Source organism: Convolutriloba macropyga, chromosome 2 (assembly GCF_964194025.1).
Source record: "Convolutriloba macropyga chromosome 2, txConMacr16.3, whole genome shotgun sequence".
Lineage (NCBI taxonomy): Eukaryota > Metazoa > Xenacoelomorpha > Acoela > Convolutidae > Convolutriloba > Convolutriloba macropyga.
Genome location: NC_134469.1, coordinates 26,718,478 through 26,724,477, shown reverse-complemented (window position 1 = coordinate 26,724,477; position 6,000 = coordinate 26,718,478). Strand labels below are relative to the sequence as shown.

General features: G+C 31.9%; 1 protein-coding gene across 1 annotated transcript in view; it reads left to right on the top strand.

The window, feature by feature from the left end:
- The first annotated feature begins 632 nt into the window (after positions 1-632).
- LOC142335219 (neuronal acetylcholine receptor subunit alpha-9-like) overlaps positions 633-6,000 on the top strand; it is a 133,570-nt gene continuing 128,202 nt past the window's right edge. The window contains exon 1 of the mRNA XM_075383614.1: positions 633-729. The gene's annotated coding sequence lies outside the window, so the exon portion shown is untranslated. The remainder of the gene's footprint in view (positions 730-6,000) is intronic.

Below are 6,000 nucleotides of genomic sequence, written 5' to 3'. Positions count from 1 at the left end.
GAAAATAGATATGTAGTTTTACATTCAAAAAGTCATCTCGGATACTTTATTTGTGTCCCCGACATTTTACATCTGAAAATTTGTTTAGCTGGCTTTTGATAAATAAATTCTTCCAACAATATTTGAGGCAAAATTATTTTTGTATATATATCAAGCATTATTTTTGTATATATTAAATTAAATTAAATTAAATTAAATTAAATTAAATTAAATTAAATTAAATTAAATTAAATTAAATTAAATTAAATTAAATTAAATTAAGTTAAATTAAATTAAATTAAATTAAACTAAATTAAATTAAATTAAATTGGTGTATATATCAAATTAAGAAATTAAATTTGGTAATTTTTTATGATTTTCTTTTTGAGTTAAGCGTGCTAATTGAGAGCTCACTTCATTAGCTTTGATTGTATTTTCTCATCTTATGTATTGTGTTGATTCTCACATGTACAACAACAGAGAGCTAAAAACTATTTTGGACTGTGATGATCTTCAACTTTGACAATTGTTCTTGGGGAGCTCTCACTACGCCAATAATCAAATTAATTCTCGAGGGCTGACTTCTTCTTTGTTTCAAGCACTGCGAGTGTGTACAGCGTAACGGAATATTGTTACACACGCGAAGTAACGAATTAGTAATATAATTAGTAAGTTTCATTTGAAAAATCTTCGCGCATCTTGTTACATTGAGAAGTTACGAGTTATTTTAAGCTGTGTTTAGACGCACAGGTAAGTTCATTTATGCTTGTGCGTGCACCATTTTTAGAAATTTTAGAAAATGACAGTTTTCTATGGTATTACAAATTTTCCCCAGGAAGAGGTTCCCGCGATCGATCACAGGTATTGGCTAGAACGGCTTGGGCCGCCTGCAGGGGGTCCGATCCGATACGCCCCAACTCAATGGTCAGGAAAAAGTTTTGGTCGAGTCTTCTGTCGGGCTAGTGGTCTGGACAAGAGTTTGTTCAGTCTGGCCAAAAATGAATAAAGTCTGTTTGGTCTTTTGTGGCCAAGGGTGGTCTATGCCCACTTTTCGGTCTGGTTAGTCCAGACCACACTCTCCGGGACTCAAGTCTGTGTGACCGGCATCTCAGACCTTTTGGGTAGAGGATCTCATCTTGGGTCCCTGTCGAAATAAGCTAGGTTAAAACTCCATGCAACCACAAAACAGGTAGAAATTGATGATGAATTTTTCATTGTTTGCCAACTTATGTCAATTTGCGAGGCTCGAATGGCCTTATCAATTTTTGTTACGAAAAGTCAATAGCCGTAGGGTTATCTTGGAATTTTAGAAATTGGGTTCAATCAAAGCAAACTACATTATACTTTGCATGGAAAACTGCATGGCGCATTAGGCTGCTATTATGAACACCCCAATCATGTTTTCGGCAAAATTGTTTCACTTGAGTCTCCTGGGTTCTCTCAGAACGCGAGAAAAGGACATGGGAGGAATAAGTTATTGATGTGTTCAAAGAATTTTAATGGCATCCAGACATTAGAATGTTTTGCACAGGAAAATTGCAGTGAAAGTCAGTCTAAAACAAGCTTACGAGTCTAACAATTTAGCAGACTCCAGGTTCAAAAGGCCTAATAAGCCACCATAACCGAAACAGCAGTTACCGATAACAACATTAATCAGATGATGGAAATTAAATAGGTATGCAAGAGGCATTCTTATCGCATTTTAGGAACAATCACCATTCTAATATCGTTCCAAAATTTTTCATTCACGGTAATTTATACGCAAAATAACAGAAAAAGTAACAATAAAGGAGAAATAACGGAAAAGCTATTGAAAAAAGATCGTACAAAAGAAGCACGAACTGACAATGTCAACTACGGTGACTTGGCAGTCGGTTGAAAAAGAACAACAAAAGTTAATCTGAGGTTGGGAAACGTGATTATAAAATTCCAGAGGTAAAAAACATACTTTTAATATGCAGTTTGCAGGTTCCATTAGCTATAAAAAAATTATGAGAAATTTTTAGCCGAGAAAAAATTCAAATCCTAATGAATGGAGTCAAAATTTAATCCACCATTTTAAGAAAAAAAATGCAAGAATAATCTATTGAAATCAAGTACATTACAGTCATCACTATATAGTACAGCGCATAAGTGTTTGCGTTACTGCAGTAAACAAACAAGCAAACCATTCGCTCTCACTGCTCATGCCAAATCGCTGTATTTAGTCGCCGCGCCCATCAGAGTATGTCATTCGCAGCTAATCATCTGCTGCCAGGCTTGAATTGTCAGCCAGCGGATTGTATCTTTGCAGAGTTGTAAAAAGTAACTCTACTGCAAATCCACTGCTTTCTGTAGTGATGGTTTACACTTCTAGCCAGCTGCCATAACCTGATTTATTGATTTACTATGTCGACATACAACAAAGCAATAGGAGAGTAGTATTGCGTCAGATAGCACTAAAATTGTATGGGTTTTGTTTTGTATGCAGAACTCCTACACCATTTCTTGGTAACTTTTAAGATTGGCGAAACATTTGAGAATTTTTGCGACAAACTCGATCGTTGATTTCTTTTGGAAAAAATCACATGGGCAGCTTTTAATTTTTGCTATCAATAAAACTGATAAAAATTTTAAACAGGAGTTCACCAAAAGCAATTTTGAAATCTTCCCTTACAACAAGATAACTCATTACTTGTGTCTCATAGTGAAAAAAGGAAGACATCAAAATTTATTACCTGGATAGACATCACCCCATTTTGGCAACTGCAAAGAAAGAATTATCCACCACAAAAACTCTGTGACTATTTACAATGAGTTGACGTCCAGTTAAAATCAATCAAACTAGAATTAAAATTTCTATTGGCATGTCTAAAAGATTTGTCGAACATTTAAACGAAGCTATTTGGGAACAAAAAATTCTGGCAATTAATAAAATTAAAAAATTACCTTGTAAAAATAGACTGGAAAATTGTAAAAATTCTTAATATTGACTGGAAATGATGCCTTGTTATTGATCACCATTTGTCGGTCAATTGAATTTTAAAAATTATTTTGCTGTAAAATTTTGCTTAATTTTTATTACTGAAAACCAACTGTTATTTAAAGTTATACATGAATTGCTCACAATCAAAATGTAAATACGCCTGTTAGCTGCTAAACCGCTTTATCTAAGTTTTAAAATATCTAAGAATGGTCTCTTTTGGATTGATGTCAGCTCGGCTGCAATTGTGAGCAATAATATATGGAGACAAACAAACCAAAATAATAATTAATTGCACTTTAAAAATAGGCATAAAGACACCAGTTATATAAAATTTAATTTGAAATAATATTGATTTGAACAAAAAACAGGTATGCGTCCCTCCTGCTCAATGTTTTTTTAGAAGTTGACAATGCATAAAGCACTGATTTTTGGAACGTATTTGGTTTTTGCTTTTTTACATGTTATGTGCAATGAATTGAGATAATTATTGCATACAATTTAAAAGGTTTAATTTTTTTGGATGAGTTCTGGATGTTCTTCGGACCATTTAGTCATATAAAATTTAATTTGAAATAGTATTGATTTGAACAAAAAACAGGTATGCGTCCCTCCTGCTCAACGTTTTTTTAGAAGTTGACAATGCAGAAAACACTGATTTTTGGAACGTATTTGGTTTTTGCTTTTTGTACATGATATGTGCAATGAATTGAGATAATTATTGCATACAATTTATGAAGTTTAATTTTTTTGGATGAGTTCTGGATGTTCTTTGGACCATTTACTTTTAATGTAACAACATCTTTTAAAAAGATTTTTAGTTTAGTGTAGTAGTCAGATTTTAATTTGATAATCTAAAAAACTACTTTTATGTAAAGTGTCCTAGAGCGAATTTGATATTTCTAATTTCGTATCTGGTAATAACAACAAAAATTTTTCTGTTTTACATAAATTACAAAGATGCATAAAGTAATTTGCAAAAATATACAAAAACTGTTTTGCAAAAGAAATATTGAACCAACCTAACTGTTTAAATCAGAAATAGTTGTGTAGTCGTAGCAGAAAATTGATTTTGTGTGCAATTTGGTTGTATCTATTGTCTGTGGCAATGTCTTTTAGTTCAGTTTCGTATTGCAGACAGCTTCTCTGCTATTGAAAACTCTAGAATGGTTACATTAGGATTAGTTTATTCTCTTATGATGTATGGTATAAAGTTTGTAAAAAGCAATTTTGCTTTTGCAGAAACGTTGCAGTATCAGACATCAGAAGTGTTCAAATTGTTTGACAATAAAGTTTTTTTTCAATTTTATATTTGTCTGTTTTGGTTGTTACCTAGCAATTTACTGAAATCTTCAACTTTCCATTTTGTTTGTTAAAATTGCTTTTTCAGAGCTTTTGCAACATTTTTTCACTTCATGGTATGTATAAAGAAGTTTTATAATAAATTGAGCAATCTCTGATTAATATCGATGTAAGTTCGAATTGCTAAGTTTAGTTTTCATTCACTGGAAGCTTAAATTTTACAACAGAATCTTTTTTTGCTGAATTTTCTAAAATGAAATTTGTTATAAAGAGTTTGAATAAGATTTTGATTTTAAGGGTGAGTTTACACAGATCTATAGATGTTTTTACCATAAGCTATCAGACTTCCTTCATGCTTATTTTTCACACCATTTTTTGGTTAAAAAAAAACTATTTAATTTCTTAATGCTAAAGAATAATGAGTGGGTGCATTTTGTCACTTTCTTCGAATTTTTTGTTATTGTAGATAAGTAACAATTAGTTTCTCTTGCTGTGTCAAAAAGCAAGAAATACTTTGAACTGTGCGGTTTGCGCTGCGATATTTTTTCCTATAGTATTCAAAAATCATCAATTTCGCTTAGTTTTTGGTTTCGCTCCATGTAATTATCAATTGTATATTCTATGCAATCAAGAAGCCAAGTTTATTACAATGGAACAAACACACTTTACGTGTATCCTGCAAAATCTAAATTTAACATCGCAAGTCATGTCTTGTTTTCATTCCCAATGAACTTTAATTTCCATTGGAATATTGGGAACTAAATGCTCTAATTTCTTTTCGGGGCATAAAAACTTTCTCACAGTTTTCAGATATTCATTATAAAAAACTTTATAGTTTCAACTGACTTTTAAATCCAAGGACTCTAATTCACTAAAAAAATGGGCTTGAATTGGACTCAATGGAATGGAAAACCATTTAAAAAACAAATTCCATCATCAAAATTGAGAAAACATTGGAATTCAACCAAAGATTTACGCATTTGAACAAAAAAACTCAGGTGAGAAAGCCAATTTTAAGACATACACCGTGTTGTCACTCTTCTTTAAAGTTGGAGTGATAAAAATTCACGACGCAAAACCACTCGATATTTCTAAAAACTTCCTGTTTCGACGTCACGAAATCGATAACTTCAATTCGACTCTTTGGAACATTAAAATAGTTGAACAGATCTTTAAAAAAAGGTGCCAGAAAACTTCGGAAAACATCGGAAAAAGTAAACTTCAATTAACACCATACCCAACTTTTAACTGATAAAACTATTAACTTCGTTATACCATTCAATTTGAAACAACAAGTAGAGTGTACAATTTTCAGGGAAAATGCAAATTTTGAAATTTTTTTTCATGGAAACACTTCATCAGCTGCGAATCCAAAAGCCTTTTTATAATAGATTTTGCGATTTGAGTTAAGAATGATTAACAAAAAAAAATCAATACATGACCAGCGATGTATCTCAAATTGAGAAATCAAAATTAAAGGACAAAAGCTAATAAGCCTGTTAAAATTTTTAACTATGTTCAGTCCGGATGTAACAATCCAGCGGATGTAACAATCCAGCTGATGTAACAATCCAGCTGATGTAACAATCCAGCTGATGTAACAATCAATTGTTACATCAGCTGATGTAAGCTGATGTGACAATCCGGATTAAAAACTGCTTTCTTAATTAATATATTTTCTGAAAATGTGATATCAAACCTTCATTTCTTTTCATTTAGTAGAAATGACACTACCAACAACCGTAATCGAACGATTG